This window comes from Rutilus rutilus, assembly GCF_951802725.1.
Source record: "Rutilus rutilus genome assembly, chromosome: 6".
NCBI lineage: Eukaryota > Metazoa > Chordata > Actinopteri > Cypriniformes > Leuciscidae > Rutilus > Rutilus rutilus.
Genome location: NC_140214.1, coordinates 45,832,059 through 45,859,222, shown reverse-complemented (window position 1 = coordinate 45,859,222; position 27,164 = coordinate 45,832,059). Strand labels below are relative to the sequence as shown.

Genomic DNA, 27,164 nt, shown 5'->3' with positions numbered 1-27,164 from the left:
ACAACTGGAGTTGCATCGGGTTTTAGATGGATTGTGCACTCCCCTGGAAATAATCCAATGCCATCGAATACATCAGCATATTCCTCCATGATGGACTTTTCCTCTCTAAGTGCGTTCACTGAGAGCACTAGCTTGATTAAATCCAGGTCCAGGCATGCTTTTAGACCTAACACAGGCGGTGCTTGAGTGTTGACTATGTAGAAGTTCATCAGTGTTTCTTTGTCTTTGTATCCGCACATCAACACACATGTACCTTTTACTGTGAGCATTTGACCACCATATCCAGTGAGGCTGTGCTTAGTCGGTGTGAGCTTGCACTGATCTTTTAGCGTATTAAATGTGTGCAGTGGAATGACATTCACCTGTGCTCCGGTGTCCAACTTGAAACTAACTTCCGTTTTTTCTTCTCCCAGCAGTATGTCTGCAAATGCTTGTTCTGTGTCACATGACTTTTGTAAGACTGCATCCACGAAAAATTCTTCATTTAGGTCTTCTTCATCATGAGAAACATCTTTGCTCACTGTATGGACATTCTTTTTGTAAAATGAACGACACACTTTGGCGAAGTGGTTGGATTTCCCGCATTTGCCACATTGTTTACCTTTTGCCGGGCATTTTCCAGAAGGACCGTGAGCCTGGTTGCCACAGTAACCGCAATTTCTGCCGCGCTCCGTGACGTCATTGCTGCTTCGATGAAAGGCTTTCATTCCAGATTTTACTGTTCGCTTATGTGACTCTTTCTGCGAGATGACTGCGTGCACGGTTTGATCACGGGGGTTGTATGTGCTGCTTGCAAACGTTTTGAGCTGAGCCTGTGCAACTTCGTGTGATCTAGCAATATCCATGGCCTTGTCTAACGTTAACTCCGAGCCGACGCTCAACAGTTTTTCTCGCACTCGCGGAGAGTGAATGCCAAACACAATGCGATCTCTAACCATTTCCTCGCTGTCTGCATAAGCACAGTCTTTCACTAATAGTCTTAGTTCAGTCATAAATTGCTCAAAACTTTCGTTGGCTCCTTGAATTCTCTCATGAAATTTATATCTGGCGAATATTGTGTTTGTTTTGGGCATCACATATGCTTCGTACTTGTCATAATATGTTTTCAGTACCTTTGCTTCATCTGTTGTCAGCGCCCAGGTGTTGAATATATCTCTTCCTTTCTCTCCTATCCACAGGAGCAAGTAACTGCACTTTTCATCTTCACCTCGTTTCTTTAACGGACCCGCGAACATGAGCTCTGCATGTTGCCTGAACTTACGCCATGCATCTGGTAAGTTGGACGATTCCCAGTCCATGTGCGGAGATGGTACTGCTGCAAAATCCATTTTTAGTTACTTTTCTTCTGACACCATGTCTTGTTCTTGTTTAAATGTATATGTTGCACAGGGCGTGCAGTAATAATTGAGGAGACGTACAGCGAGTACCGAACAACTAGAAACTTTTTATTAGCTAACGTGCAGCCGTCTTCACATGTCACATTGTTCAAGTGACCCTGCCAGCAACAATATTTGCGGTGGCGCCGTAAATCACTGTCGCAAATATTCAGTGCTTACGTGAATATTACAGTAGGCTATATCACTTTGGCATTAGCGATCACTTGAATATACAGCTACAACTAATCGCGCTCAATCGCATCTGCCTGCGGATCGCTGATTGGCTAAAAGTGCGTGCTCGTCGGTGATGTCAACACTAAAGCCAGCTGACTCTGCATGGGCGTGTGTGTACAGTAATGTCATGATGACTGATTTTATGGACTACATGCACACTTTAGTTTAGTTTTTAAACCAATTAGACTTTAAAATGTAGATGTTTGAAAACCGCCGAACTGACCCCAAACCAGCCCAAATTTTGTCCACCCGCCCAAACCCTTTTTTACCCGCACAATCAAATTCAAAACCGCCCAATTGGGCGGCAACCCGCCCAATCTGGCAACACTGCATGCATGGTACAGCAAGAAGGTCAAGGCCACACCCACCCTCCACCTTGCCCCGCCTTTCTCCTCCTCATTAGCATTTAAAGCTACAGACACCGAAACGGCCCGTCTGAAGGAAGCTCATTCTGGGACTGGCTTGTAGTGGCTATAATTCTGCACCGAGGCTTAATTTTTGGAAAGAGGTTTCAGATACAGTACTAGGGACCACTAAGGCCTATATTAAAGCCTACAAAAAGTAGCATGTCATGGGACCTTTAAACTAAACGAAAAAACGTATAAACGATCCGTCTTTTTTAATTTCTCGTTATTCCAGTCCAAATAGGAAATGAAATGATCAGATGATACGCGGACCGTACGGTCCTACAACCGGCTTTCTGGTGCATTACCATCAGCTTCTGCTCCTGACGGTGACATCACGTACCAATCTCAATCCTTGGCCTGACACTTGATGGAAAGATGCACACACTCTTGACACCTGGTTTTCTTATAGTTTTATATAGTTATATGGTTTTATATAGTCATGGTTTTGTTTTTTTGTTGCCAAATTGGTTTGAAACAGTTGTTGAAAAAACAATTGAACTGACAAATTATGCCTGCCTAATATCTGTTTGACTGACAGTTTCATTGATCACTGAGATAGCACTGACTTGGAATGAAGTTGCTTCAATAGAAAAAAAAAAAAAAAAAAATAGCTTAAATAGTAAACTTTGCCATATTGACAAAAGTACTTATACAGCTGTGATAAAGTCACATTAGCTGCCACCGCTGGCGAAGCAGCACTGACACACACACACACACCTCATTCATCCATGTCTCGTTCCTCCCTCTCATTGTCGCTATCATAGGAGCGCGTGCACACGCGATGCTGATCGCACATGGACATTCATCCATCTCTCCACTCTCCCTTCCATATCCATTTCCCGGTCATTTCACCCACTTATACTGTACTGTCTTGTCGTTTCGTCCTCGTGTTGTGTGTCTGATTTCGCGCTGTGTTTTCTTCTCCTGCTATAGCATTTGTAACCATAGACATCGCCCTATCGACCGCTACTGCCTACTGGCGCGGTCGAGCCGTGGGGCCGCCATCTTAGACCGGTCACCCGCTCCACTCAGTGTAATCTGAATGGCAGGTGCAATGAGCTGTCAGTGCATTTAATTAATCATACCTCACTAAATACCGAACTGATTTTCACGCGGGTTTTTTTGCTGCAAAGGTCATTCATGTAGCTATGATACAGGACACATGGTTCGCCGTATTTTAATATTCATAGTAGGCTTAACAGTAACATAATATTCCACTAAACCACAGGAAACTACTTTTAAACACAAAATTACTTGATTTACAGTGGGTCTATTCGCACCTCTATTAAAACGTTACCTGAGGTAATTTTCCAGGACCTTTTTACAGAAGGTAAAAGTCGCCGTAATCTTTACTGACTTTGTCCGTAATGATTACTGATAGCACATTCGGACGGGACTAAAATAACCGAGAAGCTCTTGTAATTATTACTTTACCCCACCTCTCAATGCCGGGTGAACACCAGCTGGTGCAGTAAACATAGCCTAGCTAACGTTAGCTAGCTACGATTTCAGTACAGTAATATCAAAGATCCTTGCTCGTTCTCAATTATCTGGTAATATTCTATTCACAAAATACAACCAATAGTACGGTAATGTTAAAAGTAATCCCCCGGGCACTATTTGCGATGGTCCGCCGATTAAAACAGGAAAATAGTCCACAGTGCTCTGGCATCTTTAACTGCTGCCACGCAAGGAAACTAGGAGTACGACCGGTTTAAGATGGCGGCCGCATTTCTCAGTGCCCAGCGGCCAATAGGGCATCTAGTGTCTATATAATATCTATGTTTGTAACGGCTGCATTACACTCTGGCCCTTCACATTAGGTCACGTGAGATCAAACGACTACTCGACAACAATATATTTTGTCGACAATTCTTTTATTGTCGACGTTATCGACAATGTCGACTAATCGTTTCAGCCCTAATTGGTTATATTCCTTATATTCACTGTAAAAGATTCTAAGCCTTAAATGACACCCCCTTTCTGGCTTGTCAAACAGATGGCCATGATGTCTTTTAGATCCAGCAGCTCATGTGTTGTATGTTGTCATTATTAGTAGTAGTATCTTTTAATAAGAATTATTATCTGTTTTTTTTTTTTACCAAAAAACTGAATGACCAACAATATCTTAAGCACCACCACCAGTCCTAAGTTCAGTTAAAATGACAAATATGTATTCATGCATGATTATCAAGTTTTAGTTCTAATTTCTAAAGTTATATCATTAAATAATGCGGTACCACTTTACAATACAGGTGCACTAATATGCATTTATTCATGCTTAACTAATGTACAGATAATCATGAGTTAATGTATGACTCATAAATAACTTAACCATTAATTAATGATTACTGCATCAGCAACTAATAAAGATTCTTTATGGTTAATATATTAAGTAATATATGAATTGTTATTAATTAAATGTGTCAATGAATTAATTTCTTAATAACATATTTTATTAACTAAAAGTGTAAATGAATGCGTTAATGACCACATTTGGTCAAAGCAATGTACTTCAACTTCCAGTTGTCTGCTTTAATTAATCATTAACTAATAATTTGCAAATGTATCATTATGTTATGACTTTACTTGTTGAGGCACATGACTATTAACTAATTGTTAAGTAATATGCCATTTATGGGTTTTGAGAGTTTGCACATGCAGTGAATGTAATGTCGGTGAATGTGTGTGAAGGACGGGTGAGTTGGGCTGCACACAAATATCAGCACACCAGAATCTGAACTCCTGACGCTGTTACACTGTGTTTACACTGGACGAGACCAGCTCTACACTGGACATGACAGACCATTGCAAGTCCATTTGTCCTTCGTAACTGTTGTATTACAAATTGATTAAATGTTTAATTTAGGTTCCAATACAATAGTATATAAACTGAGAAAGTTTAGGAGACTGGTTGCTTCCTGCTCATCTACTGTTCGGACGCTCTTGCTTACTGCTCCGCGCTTTGCTCTATCGCTTTTACATTTTATATCTTATATTTTTATATTTTATTTCCTTTTATCACCTAATTTTAACTTCAGCAAATCAGCACAGTGCTCAGACGACAAAGTTTGGATTACTACAAAAACGCAGAATTCTTTTACCCGACCAGCTTACATTCCGGGAAAGGAAAACACAACTGCCTACAAGGATAAGAGAAAATGCCTCTTCTGGTTCAAGAATATACTTGCTGCACTAACTGCCACAGACTTTTACAAAGGATTGCAGTTCTTGAAACAAAGTTACTTACAGGACCACCAAACCAGACAGAGCACACAACAGAGCTTCGTCATGGACACTCTCAGCATACAGCCGGTGAGTCCCATGAAACTAGTACTCCTCGACAGGAGAAACAAGCCGATCGACTTACTAATCGATGGCACAAACAGGGAGCGAAACCCAAAAGCACTCGAGACATCAGATTGTCACGAGCCTCACATATTACCGCAGTAGCATCCTCTACCCCATATACAGCTCTGACAAGGATTGCAAACACTGGTCTCCTACCACCGCCTATACATCTTGAGAACAGATTTGAAGTACTAATGAATGTAAATGAGGAATCCTCAAATGTGATGAATGTGATCGAACACAGACTGAATGGGCCAGTAGCTAACACTGATGTTAACTGGCGCTCAAGGTCGAGCAGACAGCGGCACTCAGCTCAGAGCGCAGCCGAGCCCAGGACTCTGATAGTGGGGGACTCCATAATCAGAAACATTAGCAGCAGGGACACAACTACGTGCTGCCTTCCACAAGCAACAACTTCTGATGTAAACAGGGAACTTCAGAACATTCTGATGAAACATAAGATTGCAAATCGACTCATCATTCATGTGGGGAAGAATGATATTCATAAAGAGCAGTCAGAACTCCTTAAGAAGGATTTCCATGAACTTTTTGAAACACTTAAAAGACTGAAAGTTCAAACATTCATCAGTGGACCACTCCCAGCAAGAGGAACAAACAGGTTTTCACAGTTGATTGGCCTTAATACATGGCTGCAAAAAACCTGCAATATAAAAGGAGTAAACTTCATTGACAATTTCAATCTTTTCTGGAGTCAACGACAACGGTTTCATCGAGATGGCCGTCACCCAAACAAACTTGGTTCAAGAGTGTTAAAGGACAATATCTACTTCTCCCTCAATCATCCTTCTGCAGTGTGTGTCAATATGAACGACACACACACCTGGAAACAGTATGAAAGACCACAGGACCTCACTTCAGCAACAAAATGGACATGCGGTTGACATATCACACAAGGACAATGATACCACCACTCCGCCACAACAACCTCTGCCCACGGACACAATCTCAGCTGAGCCCTGCCCACAGAGCTCACCACAGACACACATATTAGAACTGCTCCAAGATTCAGCACCCAAGGACGACTTCCTGGAAAACAGCCAGGGAAGCCAGGACAGCATATCACAGCCTCTGATAACACCAGAGCAACAGCCCCTTTCACCAGACACTTTTTCCCTCTCTCCAGCATCGCCACTTCTGTGCTTCTCACAGAAAATGGAAGAACTGGTGCATGCTGAAACCAAACTATCCCACTCTTTTGCTGCAAGCCCCCAGATACCAACCAAAAAACGACAGGCACCACTACCACCAAAGCCTGCGGGCCCAGCTCGCCCTCCCCCTCCTCCTGTGAGAGCTCTTCGGCCTCTGCCACATCGCCAGGGCCCACACCCTCCTCCATCTGCTCGAGGTGAACTAAAAACAACTGATACCAGCTCTCAGTGATATATGTCGGGTCCCCGCTCTGATAACAGTAACTTTCTCAAATGTTTACAGAACAAGCGGGAACCCAGTGTGCCTGTATCTTTCTCTATTGCTGTTCTATTACATGATAGAAAGTCTAAGGCCTTCAATAGCCGTACAGCAAACTCAACTAATCTGGTGCCTATTACACGTCAAACTAAGATTGCTGTAACAAAAAGTAAGACTGTCAAGTTAGCACTGTTAAACATTCGTTCACTTAAAAATAAATCACTTCTAGTCAACGACTTAATAACCACAAACAACCTGGACTTTATGTTTCTAAATGAAACCTGGCTAGAAGACAGCTGCGGTGCAACAATCCTCAATGAAGCAGCCCCTCCTAACTTTACTTTTATGAGTGTCTGCAGAGCTGTTAAGAGAGGTGGGGGTCTAGCTGCTCTTTTTAAAGATATTTATCAATGTAAGCAAATATCATTTGGGAATTACCTGTCTTTCGAATATCTGGGTATTGTGTTAAAAGGTGCTCCACGCATTTTACTTATCATTATTTACAGGCCTCCAAAATACTCTCCAGCCTTTGCTGAGGACATTACAGAACTGTTATCAACAATTACCTTAGAGTTTGACTGTTTTGCCATTGCTGGAGATTTTAACATTCACATAGATAATGCAGAAAACAATATGGCAAAAGAAATCAAAACTGTTTTAAAAACTTTTGATCTGACTCAGCATGTACATGGACCCACACACAATCGCGGACACACTCTAGATTTACTTATCAGTAAGGGTCTAAACATTTCATCGATTGTTATTAAGGATGTAGCACTGTCTGATCATTTCTGTATTTTCTTTGATATATTGATCTCTCCTGCCACTGAAGCTAGATCTGTGTGTGTCAAGAAGAGATGCTTAAATGAGAACACTAGTGTACTATTTATGAAGGCTATATCCTTAACACCAAGTATATCTGCAGACTCTGTTGATTTTGATTCTTTTAACTCAAAAGTTAAAGGTGTAATTGATGATATTGCTCCTGTGAAAGTCAGGAAGAAGAGTGGCAGACAAAAAGCACCTTGGAGAAACTCAACAGCAGTGCAAAATATGAAAAGACAATGCAGAAAAGCAGAGCGCATGTGGCGGAAGACAAAACTTGTAGTCTATTATAACATCTACAAAGACAGCCTTCATGCTTTCAATATGGAGCTAGGCAAAGCTAGACAGACTTTCTTCTCAAATATTATAAACAGTCATTTAAACAACACACGCACTCTTTTTGCTACTGTAGAGAGACTGACAAACCCCCCAAGCCAGATTCCCAGTGAAATGCTCTCAGACAGCAAGTGCAGTGAGTTTGCTTCTTTCTTCTCTGAGAAAATCAATAATATCAGAAAAGTGATCAGCACATCCTTGAGTTGCACTGAGGTCAGACAGATCAAACCACCTGAGAAAGTAGTTACTATGTCTGATTTCAAAGAAATTGATGGCAAAATTTTGAAAGAAACCGTACAGCACCTTAAAACATCAACCTGCGCTCTTGACACACTTCCCACATCTTTCTTCAAAAGTGTGCTAAACAGTTTAGAAGCAGATCTTCTAGAAGTGGTAAATGCCTCACTTCTCTCTGGGAGTTTTCCAAACTCCCTGAAAACTGCAGTTGTCAAGCCCCTCCTGAAAAAGAGCAATCTGGATAAGACCATATTAAGCAACTATAGACCGATCTCAAATCTTCCTTTCATAGGCAAGATCATTGAAAAAGTTGTCTTCAATCAGCTGAACAAATTCTTATGCTCGAATGGATACTTTGACAATTTTCAATCTGGTTTCCGACCGCACCACAGCACAGAGACAGCGCTCATAAAGATAATAAACGACATTCGCTTAAATACTGATTCAGGCAAATTATCAGTGCTGGTACTACTCGACCTCAGTGCTGCATTTGACACTGTTGATCATAACATACTTCTTGACAGGCTGGAAAACTGGGTGGGGCTTTCTGGGATAGTCCTTAAATGGTTCAGGTCATACTTAGATAGGAGAGGTTATTATGTGAGTATAGGAGACCATAAGTCTGAGTGGACATCCATGACATGCGGAGTCCCTCAAGGCTCAATTCTTGCGCCACTCCTGTTCAACCTGTATATGCTCCCAATGAGCCAAATAATGAGAAAGAACCAAATCTCTTACCACAGCTATGCAGACGACACACAGCTCTACTTAGCCCTATTGCCTAACGATTACAGCCCCATTGACTCCTTGTGCCAATGCATTGATGAAGTCAACAGTTGGATGTGTCAAAACTTTCTTCAGTTAAACAAAGACAAAACTGAAGTCATTGCGTTTGGAAACAAAGATGAAGTTCTCAAGGTGAACGCATACCTTCACTCTAGGGGTCAAACAACTAAACATCAAGTCAGGAATCTTGGTGTGACACTAGAGTCAGACCTTAGTTTCAGTAGTCATGTCAAAGCAATAACTAAATCAGCATACTATCATCTGAAAAATATTGCAAGAATTAGATGCTTTGTATCCAGACAAGACTTAGAGAAACTTGTGCATGCTTTCATCACCAGCAGGGTGGATTATTGTAATGGACTCCTCACTGGCCTTCCCAAAAAGACCATAAGACAGTTGCAGCTCATACAGAACGCTGCCACCAGGATTCTGAGCAGAACCAGAAAATATGAACATATCACACCAGTCCTCAGGTCTTTACACTGGCTCCCAGTTAGATTTAGGATTGATTTTAAAGTATTATTAGTGGTATATAAATCATTCAATGGCCTAGGACCTCAATACATTGCAGATATGCTCACTGAATATAAGCCCAACGGATCACTCAGATCATTAGGATCATATCAGCTAGAAATACCAAGGGTTCACTCTAAGCATGGCGAGTCTGCTTTTAGCTATTATGCCAGCCGCAGCTGGAACCAGCTTCCAGAGGAGATCAGACGTGCTCCTACTGTAGTCACTTTCAAATCCAGACTCAAAACACTTCTGTTTAGCTATGCATTTACTGAATGAGCACTGTGCCACTGTTCGTCCGACTGTTTGTACTGTACTGTTTTTTTTTTTTTTTACTGTTTTAATTTTTTATTATTTTAATTTCTTCTATGTAAAGCACTTTGAATTGCCATTGTGTATGAAATGTGCTATATAAATAAACTTGCCTTGCCTTGCCTTGCCTTGAATTTAGCATTTGAGGTATAACTGAGGATTATATCAGCTGTTAAACAGAGTTTCCAGCAAGAGATTCCTGCCTGACCTGTTTTTCTCTATTGTAAGTTAAATGAGTCAGATCACTGAGACTCTCTTTTTGTCTTTAATGGCTCTTGGAGCCCCAGCCCCAGCCCCGGTCGTTGCATAGTTAGCCTGATTGGATTATCATCTATGCATTTGAATAGTTATGCTGATTGGATTAGGATTGGTAACACTCTAGAGTCTAGGGCGGGTTCCTAAACCTGTATACTTCATTTACATGCTTTGTTCCGAGTGTATCCACCTATTTATTAACTCCAAAACAAATGTGACTAATAATACTAATTTGTGATTTCTCCTTTTGAAATGTTAATACAAAAACAGCAAAAGCAAGTTATTGCTACCACATCTTCCTATTTCTGAAGATGAACTGCTCAGTTTGGGCTAAGTAAACGGCATCTGCCATACAAGCTGGCCACATGATGCGATGCTACAAACTTCGCCTCATGATAAGAATCTAAAAAAGATTTCTTCATTATGCCGTACCAACACCGCTAGCATGCTCATTTATAACTAGATGTACCGCATGGCGGTACAAAATATGACCGCCGCTCAGGCCTGCACTGGCTTTCCACAAAAATAAATGACGTGGGGCAATTTGGCTGTATTGCGTGTTTATGTATATACCTAAAAAAAGTAGTAGTATGTGCATGTCTGTCTGTGTGTATGTGTGTGTCTGTGTGTGTGTGTGTGTGTGTGTCTGTGCATGTATGTATGCGTGCGTACATGTGTGTGCGCGTGTGTGTTTATGTGTGTGTGTCTGTGCATGTGGATTTGTATGTGTGTGCATGCGTATGTGTGTGTGTGTGTGTGTGTGTGTCATGGCGGCACTGGAGTGCTTACCTGCATGATTCTCTAACAGCAGCACCCGTTGTAACTGCCAGCGTTAATGCAGGGAAGTGTATTTTGACATGGCTGACTACTACTGGCTACTACTTTTGACAATGTGCCTTATAACAACAGTTAAGAGCGCGTTTAAAGACGCTCTCCAGACCGGCAGGATTTACAAACAAAGCTGGACTATCCACGATCCTGTGCTCAATCACCCAGCGGGTGGAAACTACACAGACTTTTCGACCACTGTAAGAACACTGGGCCAGGACGAGTGGATTCTATTCCAAAATCAGGAAAGAGCATTTAGAAAGACCTTGGATACGAAACATCTCGAGGACAGACATAACTTCCTCTTCTCAGGAGTAACGCCGATAAAATGGATCAGACTCATCCGCGTTTTAAATGGAGTTTACTTTAAGAACGGAACTTTTACAATCATCCGGCGAAATGGAAGGCAGTTTGGATTACCTTTTCTGAAGTTCACAATCCGTGTACTGAAGAGAATGCCGCGAGCCATCGGAGGCCTTCCCGAGGCCCAGACCGCGGATTCCCTCGCCAGCTGGATCGAGGCGGAGTTGCGCTTTTTGCGGGACATCGTTCAACCAGCACTGAGGGCGTCACGGAGCGGATCCCAACAACAAAATGAGGTGGGCAAAGATAAACTTGCATATTTATGGCGGAATAGAAAATCTAGAGCAATCCAAATCATTCTTAACAACAGTACATATCCAAATGTACCAGTCGGCGCGAATAATATACTGTCAGTGCAGAACTATTACATTTCAAAATGCGCGCACGAGAGGTTTGGGGGCGTGTTAGATGCACCGCCGTGGACTGGATCATTATTTTCCGTACAATCTATCCAACCTAACACTTCACTGTTCACTGTCACTGAAGTGGAGAAAGTGGTTAATGACCTCCCCAATAATAAAGCAAGTGGACTTGATGGCGTGACTTATGAAACGCTGAAAATTACCAAACAAACAGTGTGTCCAATTCTGACTAATATATTTAACATCTGTCTGGAAAATGGTAAAGTCCCCGAATCATGGAAAGGGGCCCTAATCCACCGTATCCCCAAAAAAGATAATGTTCCCGATGACCCGTCTACCTGGAGAGATATCTCCTTATTACCTACAGTCTATAAGGTTTTTATGAAGTGTATGCTATCACGAATACTTCCTTGGTTAGTAGAGACAGGAATACTTTCACCAAAGCAAAAAGCTTATGTCAATAGGCAGGGGATGAATGAACATGTCTTCTGCCTTAAAACGGGAATAGATGACTTCAAACACTCATCTACCAAGTTCTTTACTGTCTTTCTGGATTTTCGTGATGCATTTGGCACATTGCCCCATGATGTCATGTTTCACGCATTAGATGAAATAAGATTACCACAGTTGTATGCAGACGTAATTAAAGATGTTTATAATAACTCTTACATCCAAGTCATATGTGGAAGCGCCCTAACCGATCCCATACCACTTAAAATCGGCATCAAAACAGGGTGCCCGTGGAGCGCCATCAATTTCATTCTGGCGATTAACTCCTGGATGAAGTGGTTGTGCCAGTGCGCGCCTGTAGGTGTGCGATCCCCAAACCCAGTGCAAGGCTATGCGGACGATGTGGAAATCTCCTCAAGAGATGAAAGTGTAATTTCCAACATGCTCCACCGCACAGATGAGTTCATAAGGTGGTCAGGTTTAGACATCAAACATACAAAATGTGCTGCATTCTATGAAAGACGCAGTGGAGGAAACAGATGGTATAAAGCAAAGTCTGACAAGCCCCCTGCCTTTTCATTAATGCAGAAACCCATCCGACTATATGAACGTCACGAAACATATCCTTATCTGGGTCATAAATTTAACGTCAGTGGCGATTGGGAAGAACAGATCACAGAGCTGTGTCACGAGTACACCCAAAGACTCGGGCTGATTGATGCTGCCCCACTCCCCATAATGATGAAGATTGAAGCCATCGGGCTGATCGCAGCGGCTAAAATCCAACACCTTTTCCCGAACGTACATATTCCACAATGTACACTGTCAGAGATGAACAACGAAACAGTGAAGTTGGTGAGGAAATGGTTTTGTCTTAATAGCCGTACAACTCGGGACATTATCTTCCAGCCGCGTAGAGACGGAGGTCTCGGCGCCCCAAACACTGAATGGCTCTACACCGCCTCCAGAACAGGACATCTTTTAAACATGCTTAATAATGACGATACAACTGCAGAGAACTATCACGCGAATCGCTGTTTTTACATCTACAGCGTCGCAAAATACCTGCTGCTTCTACAAACGAGTCCCAGTTTCTTGGGTTTAAACTAAAGCAGAACGGGAAGTTAGACATCAGAGCAGCCGGATTTGGAGTGCGCTCCGACTGGCTAGATTTAAACGATCTCTGCTGCCGTACAGGAATACAGCTGTCCTGGCTGGGACCCGACGGAGAAGGAGTTATTCTGAACGATAACATAATCACTAATCCGCTGGTTTCCACCCTGGTGATCCTCAATAACGACAGTACATCTCACCAGCTACAGATTAAACATGCAAGAGCATCAATTCTTCATCTCAGACAGACTCAAAACAGACAGCACTGGACGGGTCTTAGATTACAAGGAAAACTTGCATTACTCCAATTTGCCGATCATTCAGTGTCTCATTCTGTCCTGACAAACCCCTCAATCTCAGATGACATTCTGATATTCATGGTTAAAGCAAGATTACAGTGTCTACCAACGAAGTACAATTTGGCAATATGGTATCCATCAAAGCATGAACCCTATTGTATATTACACCCAACTCAGCAGGAAAATGAAACGGTTGCTCACATACTAAACGGATGCTACAACTATAAAGGACTTTATGTGGCTAGACATGACCGTCTGGTTGATCTGGTTGCAAAGGACTTGCAAAAGGTAATCTGTGGACATGATAGTAAGATCTACAAGCATAGCACTGTACGAATTAACTGGTTTCACCATAACATATTTGACAGTGACTATTTTAAAAACATTCCAAATACTCCTGACATTGTAATTGTAAATGAGGCTATGAAATCTGTGTGTGTCTTTGAGGTGGGCTGCTGTTTTGATCTGTATATGGATACTTGCTACTATTCCAAATTATTGAAATATCAACCCTTGGTAGATCTTATTCTCCATCTTGGATACAACTGCAGACTAATAATTCTGGTATTCGGAAGTTTGGGCCATGTCCATAAGAGTGTGATCAGGGGGATGCAGTTAGGGGGACTGCAAAAAAAGGAGGCAAAAAGGCTTGCAAAATTCTGCTCTGTTTCAGCCTCGATAGGGAGCATGCAGATATGGAGACGGAGCTGTTTTGTTTATCCTTAGTGTTTTGAGAATCTTATATAGAAAGACCTGTACAAGTGTGTGAGCCATGAATTGATGACCTGTCACCGTGTCAAAGACCTTTCCCAGAGTATTTGGATCTTGTTTTCTTTGTAATGTCTTTCAGATCCAAATAAAAGTATTCAAATGTGTCTGTGCATGTGGATTTGTATGTGTGTGTATGGGTGTGTGTCTGTGCGTGTGGATGTCAGTGTGTGTGCATGCTTGCGTTTGTTTGTATTCCTGCATGTGTGTGTGTGACAGTTAGGGTTGCCAACTTCAGAAAAGGAAAATGCGGGACAATCGTGGTTATTTATAGGAAAATGAGGGACACTCAAAATATTTGTACTGTATCACACAGTGTACGTCATTTCAGTGTCTGCAGTTAAGTTTGTGTTTAAAAGGTTATCAGACATAAACACATTTGTATTGCTTAACCTATTTATGTATTTAATTCAAAAAATAATTTTAATGTCATACATGAAAAAAGTCACATTACAAACAAACCATAGTTCAAAATAACAGCATTTATCTAAAATAGAAAGCTTTTTAAACATTATACACTAGGCTTACAGTTCAAAAGTTTGGGGTTAGTAAGATTATTTTTGGGGAAAAAAAATAAAGAAAGTAATTGCCTACTTTTATTCAGCAAGGATGCATTACATTAATCAAAAGTGACAGTTAAGATAATGTTACAAAAGCTTTCTATGTACTTTCTAAAAGCTTTAAAACATTAATAATAATCAGAAATGTTTTTTGAGCATATTATTCCCTCAGGTAGATTACATGTTTTCTTGCGTGGCTGGATGTTAGACTCATGAACAATAATCACGTTGTTTGCATTCGCCAAAATTGATTAGCCGAAATCAAAACGTGGACAGTGAAAGGAAATTACCGTTAGCGCGAGACGAGTCCGGCTTGAAGCGGAAGCGACCAGACGGCAGAGGATGTTCGCAAATCAAACAATGATTTGTCTCAAAACAGTGATTAAAAAAAGCTGTGATTGGATGATGACAGGTGTCGGTGATCATTCTCAAGTGTCGTGGTCAGCACTGCTGCTGTTGCTGTTGTATCAGTCAGTGATTTATCAGCTTGTCAAAAAACGGGACACGGGAGGTCACGCACGGGACAAATAAATTAGGCCCAAAATACTGGACGTCCCGCCTAATTCGGGACAGTTGGCAACCTTAGTGACAGTATCATCCTAAACCAGCAAACCTTCGCTCAACACCACCATCTACAGGCCGATGAGTGTACAGTCACTAAATGTGCACATAAATGAATTTATTTTATACCCCCCCATGGATGAAATTCTACGAAACTTAGCATACCCCCAGAGGATGTCAAGTTAATCATACACATGAAATATGGTGCAGTTCTGAACATCTCAACTGAAGATAGGGGCGATTAAAGCAGAATAATATTGCATTTTCATTTTTCATGGGAGGGGCGCAAATCACAAATGAGTGATTATGGGCTAGGTTGATGTGGGCCCTTAAGACCAACATACCATAAAAATTTCTTCATCCTCGGTGCCACGGTTCAGGTAGTTATTTAGGAAAAACTGAATTTTTTGGGTTTGGGGGGGCCCAGTGCCCCCGGGGACCAAACAAAATTTTTCCGTAAAAGTCTAGTGGGGCTACATGCCCACCAAATTTCATGTTCCCCGGTGTTTCGGTGTCCCTGGTATCGTTGACGAAAAAATTCAGTAGATGACAAAAAAAAAAAAAAAAAAAAACCTTTGACAATCGATTATGGGCTAGGTTGATGTGGGCCCTTAAGACCAACATACCATAAAAATTTCTTCATCCTTGGTGCCACGGTTCAGGTAGTTATTTAGGAAAAACTTCATTTTTGGGGTTTGGGGGGCCCACCGCGGGGGGGGGAGTGGCCCCCGGGGACCAAACGAAATTTTTCCGTAAAAGTTTCATACTAAAAGTTTCGGTGTCCCTGGTATCGTTGACAAAAAAAAAAAAAAAAAAAAAAAAACCTTGACAATCCCTATATGATAATAATAATAAAACAAATTTAACAAGACAGACAGCAACAGTACAACATCTAATGCTTTGAAAGGTTCATAAATGGCCTTCGTCAAAATCGTCAAATCTTAACTGTTACATTACCGAAACGTGCAGTCTTTTCGATTAAACCGTGTTACTTCACTGCCGCAGCAGAGATGTCTCCCTCCGCTTATCATGGCCGCTACTCTGTGGGATAAAGAATGGGCCTTCAAAAGCATTCTCTTCTATTGCAATAACTCCACTGCAGTCTATTGCATCAACAAATGCAGAACAAGTTCCTCCGAACTAATGCAACTCCTCAGACGGCTAATCTGGTTTTATGCTTGCAATTATTTCATAAATAAAGCAGAACATATAGCAGGATATAAAATCCAAATTGCTCTCTTTCAAATTCTGCCTTTCAGAGATTTAGGAAATTAGCTCCATATACAGGCCCGTCATGCACGCCAGTGCCTCTACGTGGACCTGACATCCGAGTAAATCTTCCTCTCAATCATACCCATTTATCCACAAACTAATTTTTGTCAACAGTGCCCAGCTATTAAGAGCTGACAAATTCCCTCCTTATCAAAAGCATCCAAATATCTGAACCCATCCCTTTAGATTTTCGTCACTCGTAGGGCCCTATTTTAACTATCTAAGCGCATGGCCTAAAGCGTAGGGCGCAAGTTCACTTAGGGCATGTCCGAATCCACTTTTGTTAGTTTAACGACGGGAACAATGGTCGGCGCGCCAGGCACATGGTCTAAAAGGGTTGTCCCTATTCTCTTAATGAGTAATGGGTGTGTTTTGGGATTTGCGTGCATTAAACCAATCAGAGTCTCATCTCCCATTCCCCTTAAATGCCAGTTGCGCTCGCGCCATGGCAGATTCGCTATTTACATGATGGAATTTGATAGTGGAAAGACCAAAGCCGTCTCCAGAGCGCAAACGGAACTGCTTGTGTGCGAGTTAAAAGTGTGCAAGCAGACCATCTACGGCAGAGGTCCTTGATTAGCTGGTTGAGCCTGGTTCAGGTGTTTGATTAGGGTTGGAGCGAAACTCTACAGGACAGTGGGCCTCCAGGAGCAGGGTTGAAGACCTATGATCTACGGAAAAAAACGGATTCCACCATATCTTTATGTACACAATAATAATCTTTTACATTGTAATCCTTTTCATTTTAATATTTGGCATATTTGTGTGCTGCTGTGCACCCCTGTGTGTTTAATAAGCAGAATGTACACACGTTGTGGACCCGCCTATAGGCGCACACATTACTAACGCGCTCTTTAAATAAAACATAATAATATTGTGCCATTGACTTTCCAGGTTTCAGTTGGTCAATGATGAGTCTATTTCTGTTGCCTCAAAATAGCAACGCGCCAACAATGCGCCAGAACACACCTTGTTTTCAGACCAGCACGCCCATGGGCAAACAAATGGGCGCAAATGCATTTGCTATTTAAACAATGTGGTGCAGGACGTGAAAAATGACAACTGCGTTGGACTGAAACTACCAAAAAACACTTGCATCGCGCTTGCCGCTGCAGTGCGCCAGGTGTAAGATAGTACAGTGTTAAGCAAACTGATTATTTCTCCTCTGTTCAGGTAGTCACTAAGAAAACACCACCAGAACAATCAACACTCTATTCATCCTCACATTCTTCTGATTTCTCAGATGCGTAGAATCTACTTGCAGTTCTAAAATTTGATCCGCAGATCCATTTAGTCTTTCTCCAATCTTTAAGTACTATACAGAGACACTATCCACTTTAATTTCAAGCATTGCAAAACGGATCAGTTAATGAGCAACCATTCAATATTGTTAATTTACCCACACCCCTCCAACCTAATGTAGTGGGACGTATATAGCCCACTGTAATTAAATTAATGTGCGTGGGGTAGTGCAGTCCAATCACAAACTTGGTGGTACTGTATAAAAGAGAGAACCTGTAGTCACTCTTGTGTGCGTGTGTTTGCCGGTTTGGTGTCGCGTCATTGGCCGTGGGACCGCCCCTCTTTCTCCTAGCGCTTCCGCTTTCAGGTAGGCACTGTTTGAACTAGGTGGTGAACATTGATGTGGGATTGTGTGTAAACTGTTTTATTCACTACTTCAGGATTGTTCGCGGCCGTTGGCGGCTCCGGCTCTCCTGTTGCATGCCTCTATGGCAGTCCCGTGTCTCATGATACTTTGAGGTAGCCTTATGTGTGTGCGTTGGCTGATCAGTCAGTACACAGGTAACGTTATACAATTGGTGGTAATGACGATGTGATTTATAGCTGCGGGGATCGTTTGCTGTGTGAGCCTTAAGTGGCGGCTGCTCTTCGCCTGCCTCTCTGGCATTCCCGTGCTTCGGAGGGATGTTGTGTCCCGGGTCCTCTATATGCCGAGTTTGTGAATGAAAGGTATGTGAAACGCCCACTTTGTACAGCGCTCATTATTTTATATATTGTAAGTTGCTGATGCTTTTATTCTTGGGACGAATAGATGTTCTGTGACGCCTGGTGGGCAGGGCTGACTTGACGCTGACTTGACGCTGCTGCTTTATATATAAATTAGCCCACGATCCTTATAACAAACTCTCCTTCCAACACACGTGTGTGTGCGTATGTGAGTGCGCACTGCGCAGCCTAACGTGACGCCGTTCTCCAGTATTAACCACTCCAAACGATGAGTGTCTTCCACACTATACAATCAAATTTTGCAGTATTTTCATTTATAATTGTTTGTGTGTATTGAGTGATTTGATTTGTTTATTTTGAGTGTTTGCAGTATTGTATTTACTTTGATTTTCTGTTTTCATTTTCTGTAGTATTTTCTTGTTTGTTGATCTAAATGTTTATTATTTGTGCATGGTTGAGTGAGTGTGTTGTATATTGAGACCATAAATAATTTTACACTCTTGTTACAGGAGCTGAGGCTTTGGGGCAGACCACTAGTAGGCCCGTACGTGGTGGTAGAGAGCTCGTCACAGAGTGTTGTGTGATTATTTCTTGACTTTATTGCAGTGGGTGTGCTGTTATTTGTACACGGGGTGTTGAGAGTGATATTGAAGCCTTGGGAGTGTGTCTGCCATCAAGCCTCGGCCTCCTTTGGATTAGGGTCTCTCCTGCATGTGTCTGTTGATGATTCTCAGCTTTTATATATTTAAAAGTGATTGTATTTAAATAAAAACTTTTGTATTATTGGTATCCACGTCTCTAGCCCCTCTTTGCTAATCACGTTCCTGTGTATCTTTTACCAATTCTTAGTAGTAACATCTATATTTCCCTATTAATTAGGGTGGCGTAGTCGGTCCCGCTACACTAACATTCTGTTTCCTTATTTTCAGCTCACAAAAGTTCCAGAATTTTATTTCCTGCTGATCCCCTCTTCGTTGACGACAATAATACTCCCATCTCTTTAAAAAACATTCTTTCAAGATGCTCTCCAGACAGACAATTTCAAACTAATGACACAGACAAGCTCACCAATTACCCATTCAGCAATGTAGCTGCTGCGCACGTGTTCATTAATCAATCAATTCCACCTGCACTCCTCCTTACCTATGCAATTGCAGAATTTATTTTCCCCCTCCACCCTATAGCTCCGTCAGCCTATCTCCGTTCAAGTGCTGCGAGTCCACCTAGCATGGGTTTCCCTTCAGGTTCTCCAGTTAAACTTTAATTTCTCACTGCCGCAGCAGTGCTTTCTCCCCTTATCAAAATATATTTCTCTCATTACCGCAGTAGTGATTTCACCTACTGGTCTAACACCAGCTTTCAGAGTAAACTTCGTTTCTCACTGCCGCAGCAGTGATTTCAGCCACCACTCTCACGCCAGCTTTCAGGGTACATCCAGGCCCGTCGCCAAGGGGGGGCATTGTGATGACATAAAGTGCCCCCCTAATCATCATGGTCATTCAGTGAATTTACTATTGAGAGCAAATAACCTTAATTCAGTGGATTTGGCCATGATGTATTCAGCAGCAGTGTTGGGCAAGTTACTTCGAAACTGTAATGCGTTATTTATTACTTGTTACTGTCATTTCAAAGTAATCCGTTACATTACAATATTACTGTATTTAAAATGTAAGGCATTACACTACTATTGCATTACTTTTAAGTTACTCTCACCAAAATAACTGCCAATATGGATTTGGCAATCTAAATGTAGCGTATGATGCTCAATTAGCTCATTACACATCCAGTAGAAGGTGATGTGGTATCCGACTGAGCTTGGACCCATAAGAAATTTTACCATGATGTACTATAGTACATACCATGGTATACCATGGTAGTACCATGGTACCTTACATCTAACCATGGTACATACTATATAGTACTTCAGATATTATCATGGTACCATGGTACATTGCATGGTACTGTATATGTTACTATGGTACATAGTATGGTACCTCAGATTTACCATGGTACCTACCATGGTACATACCATAGAACCTCAGATATAACCATGGTACATACTTTATAGTACTTCAGATATTATCATGGTACCATGATAATATCTGAAGTACTATACTGTACAGTATGTTACTATGGTACATAGTATGGTACCTCAGATTTAACATGGTACATGCCCTAGTACTTCAGATATAACTATGGTACATTCTGCCGTACATATTACCATGGTACATACTACCTCAGATATAACCATGGTACCTCAAATATTACCATGGTACTTTGCATGGACGCATGGTACAGACATCTTTTTACTTTAAGCCCGGGGTAAACTTTAGGCTTAAACTTTAGCAAAAATAAAAATAACTAATGAATAATAACTAAGCCAAATATTTTTATTTTATTTTAATTATTATTGTGAGTGACTGCAGTAGTGTGGGCATAGGCCATTTGGTCTATGAACGAGTCATAGATCTCCAAAATCAGTTTTAAATGTATAATTTAATATTAATGAGATTTTTATTTAAGTAATGTCCTAATTCTAGATGTTTGTAAATGCTGCATGATTTTGACGTGGTTTAATCAATGGCCGTGCGCGTGAACTTTGAACATTCATGTCGCTTTCAAACACTGGAGCGGCCGCGGCGCAGAGTTGCCATGGAAACGGCGCTGGACCACTGCGACTGGTAAGCAGGAAACTCCCATAGACAGTAAAAGAAACTCCCTCTCTCGCTGTTGAGAATGTACTATCCGCTGCAGGCTCACTCATCTCGGCTCTGTCTGATTAACGTACAGAAAGTGAAACATTTTGCGCGGACGTTTCTCCTCTGCTGATCTCTCGCGGTGATTTTGGCGAATTTGTATGAAGAAAAAACTCCTTATTCCAGGTTAACTAACAATGCTTGTAACGCGCGTTACTGACATTTGTACCGAGTAAAATATTACTTTTTTTCCCCCTGTAATGCCTTACATTACCGCGTTACAGCAAAAAGCAATGCATTACAGTAATTAATTACTTTTGTAACGCGTTACTCCCAACACTGTTCAGCAGTAGGTTATTAAGCTCACAGGAGCACTAATATCGACAATGGTAAGTTTAAATTGTCTCCAGTGTTATGAATCGGAAATCAGTCGGAGCTGCAACAGGCAAGGCTAACCCCTGGCCACGGACTTAATGATGAGGTGGTGACGCGTTCATGTAACCAGTGGGCGACGTCGCTGCCAATTACACACTAAAAAACTGTCACAAAGAACCGGCAAAAGTAATGATTATGAATGTGACAAATATAGCAAGGAGACATTTTAATAGTTTATTAATAAACTACACTGTAAAAAAAAAGTGTAATTTTACAGGTAATTGTCTGTATTTTTTTACAGAATTTTACCGTTTTGTCATTATACAGCAAATATCTGTAAAATAAAAGGCATTTGCTGTAATTTAAAGGTCCATTGTTAAATTTACAGGTAATTGCTTGTATTTTGGTTTTACAGCAATTTTACGTTTTTTAAAAGGAACTTGTCTGTATTTTTACAGAGTTATGTGTAATTTTACAGAAATTATTAAGTAATATTTTACAGATTTTTTCTGTGAAATTAGAAAACAAAGAAAAGAAGGTATAACTGTGGAAATCAGCATCTATTCAATGTTTTCCTTACAGATTATTAAGCATGTGGGGGTTAAAGTGAGTTTTTTTTTAAGGTTAAATAAAAGTATTTGTACCATAGACTGTGATTTGTACAGTACCCTACATAGGCTACAGTAGGCCTGAATTATTTTTTATTTCACATTTTATTTTATACTCATTTTGATCATTATTATTCTCAGTATAATAATCTAGTATAGTACAGTATAATAATAAACAGTCTTATTCTCCCATAATTTCATGTATATTTTATAAATATTTTTCCAAATCTCCGTTGCTTCACATTCAGGGCTTTGTGTGTGTGTGTGTGTGTGTGTTTGAGTGCGCGCGCGCGATGACGCAGATTCAAATTCATTTCCGCTGTTGACTCCCGCCCACAACGGTTAACGTTAGCTGATCAGTCGAGTTTGGGCAAGCGGGAGATTTGAATTCAGTCTACTCTCGTGAAGTGGATTGTGAGATCAACAGTGGTTCAAAGCAATCAAATTCGTCGAGAGCAGCCGTGAGCAGGAGCTCGTCAGTCAGTCCGTTTGGATTCTTCGGAAATAACGCCCTTTTCAGTGAGCCTTGTTCGTCACAGCGGACATCATGCCAACCGATCACCGGCTGAGGTAAGAGTCTCATTATACTAAGTTACATGTGAACGATATTTTATATTACATTTGTGTTAAGTTTACAGTTTTCAAGCTAACGTTAGCATTTTTAAATGATGTTCAGTTAACTGGCGAGAGCTGGAGGCCAAAACACTGAAAATGTAGCATGCGTCTTTACATTTTCCATCTGTTTTAAGAAAGATCAGTTGAACCCACACCTCAAAAGACCTAAAACGAGCTTTCGTAGACATGTTATACATATCAAAGTCCGTTTAATTGTATATAATATCTTCGTTAAAACGCGATAGTAGGCCTATCTGTCAGTAAATCAATCTCTTAAATGGCGGGACATTTTGAAACACTGTCTGGAAGCTGAAAACTCTTCTCTTAAAAATATCCTTGGTTTTAATTATAGTAAAATTATAGTAACCACGTTTTTGGCGGATTTTTATTACCATTTTTAATAACCACAGTTATACTACAAATAGGCCTACCATGTTTGTTTGTTTTTTTGTTTTTTCTTTGTGGTTAAACCATAGTTAATTTTCGTAAGGGTTAACGTGGCTATCAAGACTGTTAAGAAAACGAATTCAGTAGCCTAAATACTGTACTTGATACAGGAAAGCACATGAGACTAGAATATGAACACAACATGATAAATTGCATATTCTGGCTGCATCTGCTTGCCAACTCGTAACGTTAGCTATAGAATGCATACATGTGCATATATTAGGCTTATAAAATAAAAGTTGATAGAATGTTTGTGTTCTGATGAAGAAATGAACTTATCTACATTTTGGATGGCCTGGGGTCATCATAGTAGCCTTTTTCATAGGATACTTTTGATCATTGGTTATGAAAATTGCATTGATCCAGATGAACAGAAAGTTACACCCCTAGGTGTCTCAGCTCAAAACATCACTGTTAGCCTTTCCTGCTCAGCTTCCAGATCATAGTCAGTTGAGGTTTTGCATTGTCCCAGTGGAACATATTCTGACATGTGTAAATGTAATACTGAGTTGTTAATTTTTTTTTTTTTTTTTTTTTTTTTGTGATTTCAGGTCAAGTGGAAAGCAGAATGATCATGGCAAACAAGGTATGGGAAGAAGTAGGCTAATTTAAAATATTGTAATGGCCGAGTCTTCTGATTCCATATGATTGCACTAAAAGTGGCAGAACATTTAAATTGTTTTATACTGTATTTTCCCATGTGAATATTCATTTGATCCTTGTGAGGCCACTGGAGCTGCACAAGGTAGGTTTGGTTTTACTACAGTAAGACCACGATTGTGTTAGATTCCACCCATCTATTTATTTTTTTATTTTTTATTTTTTTTGTAGTGTAACTAGGCTCTGTCATTTAGAAACATGACTTTTCCTATCACTTAATGACACATATCTCTACCTTTCATTCCAGCCAGAGGATCTGACGGTTGCTGCTCGCATCTCAGCCTACCTGATGGACAATTCTTCCTTCACCTTCAACTCAACCTTGCCAAGACAGAACTGCTTATGGTTTCAGCCAAACCATGCGATCCTGCTGATTTGCCTTATACAACATCAGAAAGATCTGGCCCTTCCTATCGGAGCCACACAACTCCTTGTCTAAGCTCTTGTTCTATCCAGACTGGACTATTGTAATGCTCTCCTGGCAGCTCTTCCAGCATCAGTCAAACCTCTGCAACTGATCCAGATGCTGCAGCAAGACCTAAACTCACTGCTTCAGATCTGTGTGTCTCCAGAAGCTTGTGTTCTGCAAGTGAACGGCGCCTTGTGGTGCCATCATCCCAAAGAGACACAAAATCACTTTCCCTGGACTGTTCCCTGCTGGTGGGATGACCTGCCCAACTCAACACATTTTCAAGAAACTGCTAAAGATCCATCTTTTCATAAACACTTGACCCAATAATACTAAATCTTTGTTTTAATAATAAATAAATGAACTTGTGTACTGTGCTACACTAACTGGGACTTGTCGCTGCACTTGTTGCTTCTATTGTTCTCTTAATTTTAAGTCACTTTGGATAAAATGTAATTGTAAATATTTGAAATAAGTTATATTAGAGTATAAAGGTATGCAGCAATTGCCTTTTAATGTGGATATTTTTACATGTTCTAAATGATATACTAAGCCTGTATTTCCTATCATTCACGTATCTTGATGTTCAGTGTTTGTTTAATGAGTAATACTGTAAATGTGCAGGTATTCCGTACTTGTACGTTTAGTTAATTTAACAGAAATTGACTGTACATTTGCTATTATTAAGTACTTAATTAGAGATTGGTCAAAGTTGTGAAACTGGATCTGCAAAAAATTAAAACTGTAAATATACAAACTTTGTATTTGAATTTATGTACTTATTACATTTTTATACATAACTTCATAGTTATTTTACACAGAAAAACTATATATTAAAAGATAATTACTGTAGATGGACAGAACATTATTATAAAATAAATTTATAAAACCCTAAATTTACAGTTTAACCTTAAAGTTAAATGTTCTTTTTATGTAATTTGACATCATTTATCTGTTTTTCCACGGGTTAATAAGCCATTATTAACAGTAATGTACTGTAATTTAATTAATTTTGACCGTAAAGTCAATTCTGTATTTTTACGGTTTTTGCCTGTAATTTTGTGAAATGGTTATTTGCTGTAATTTAACGGAACCCGTCTGGAAACTTTGCTGCCAGAGATTTACCGTTTTTTTACGGGATTTTTTTTTACAGTGTAGTGTTTTCTGTGTCAGTGTCGGTTGACGATGCTGACTTGCCATGTTCGCAGTAGTGAACGCGCCTCTAGAGAGAAATGCACATTTCATACGATACGGATTACATAAGCAGAGAGTATAGCCAACTGTTTCTTTTCATTTTGAATTGTTTTGTTTGATTTAAACATTTTAAGCTTTCTATATATATATTTCTCATCATGTCTGTGAGGCAAGTAGCCTATACTACTCTGAGTTTCGATTCATTTATAATACGAGCTCCAGTTCACGGGCAACTCTAGTGATCGCTCTGGCGCTTCCATGTCCTGATGTCGGCTATATTTGCTTTTTATTTTTTAAATCCAGGCAATTTGTTGATGAAACACTGATTAAAATTAACCCTCTGGGGACCAAAAACGCGCCCGCGCGTTTTGCTCGTTTTTTTTTTTAGCAATGAAAATAAACACTAAATGCTCTGTTAATTTTGATCTTTCATTTTCGTGTAATACATCAATCGATCCTGTTCAGTTTCTATTATTTTTCTGTATACTCACAATAAAAATAAAGTGTTTTGCTTTTTGACAAATAAAGAAAAATTAAGATGATGCGATTTCTGCCTTCTCTCTGTCAGTAAACTCCCGTTTGAAACGCGTTCGAAAATGATCTATAACTCCGCGAAAATTCAGTCAAACAGGCAAACAGACCCACGGGCATAAAGCTTGAGATCGCATCTTTTAAATGAAGTAATTTATATAAAAAACAAATATTCTCAGCTTCTGTTATCTGTATAAAAAGAGAGCGACTCCAGTCGAGCTCATTACGAGCCATTCAAAAGTAATTTGACCACTCCCCGGAGAGCGCGCGCTATTCAAACGCAAATTCTGAGAACCATTTCAGAGCTGTGAAACGCCCACATCAACTGTAAACAAAGCGCGTCGCGAGTGAGACATTATAGCCTTTATGGAGAAAAGTTTCCACAGTGCTGATGAGGAGAAATATCTCCTGATATGAGCAGCAGATCGCGCTGAGGAGTGAGGTAGGCTGTTTTCTTTTCTCAAGTGTGGAATAACGTTATGGAATAACGTTAGTGTAGGCCTATAAACAGCAAAAAGATGAATCGCATTTCTATAATATGACTCGCGTTTCTGTGAGATGAATGAAGGGTACATATTTGTAAAGAGTGTTTAGCCTGAATATGAATTGCGCGTCTGTGTGTGAAAGAATAAACTGCTTTGCCATAGCCTACTGAGATGAGTAAAAATCGACTGAAATATGTTGAAATAAAATGTATTTGTATAAGCAACGTAAATTAACATTTATATGCCCTGATATTTCAATAAAACAACGTTAGTCAGGCGTTAGTCACACTATTTTTGTCAAAAATAAAGTCATAGACTAAGATGTTAGATGTTCCAATGTTGGCTATATTCAAACTAATGAATACATATGATAAAATGTAGGCCTATAATCTTTTTTTTCTTTCTTTTTTTTTTACAAAGAAAGAGTACACTTGAAATATTGTTGAAATTGTAATTATTGTTGTAATTGTAACATTTTTAATAAAATAGCTAAACATATTTACAAGATAGATGTAAGCGAAATCTTAAATGGTCAATATA

At 40.3% G+C, this 27,164-nt stretch overlaps 1 protein-coding gene and 1 long non-coding RNA gene across 2 annotated transcripts in view; one reads left to right on the top strand and one right to left on the bottom strand.

The window, feature by feature from the left end:
* Positions 1-27,164, bottom strand: part of LOC311292522 (NACHT, LRR and PYD domains-containing protein 12-like) — a 105,474-nt gene that overhangs the window by 63,756 nt on the left and 14,554 nt on the right. The gene's annotated exons all lie outside the window — the stretch shown is intronic.
* LOC311292584 lies at positions 22,256-25,259 on the top strand. The gene is made up of 3 exons (XR_014627759.1): positions 22,256-22,853; positions 23,897-23,931; positions 24,253-25,259. It is a non-coding gene; the product is annotated as an uncharacterized lncRNA (long non-coding RNA).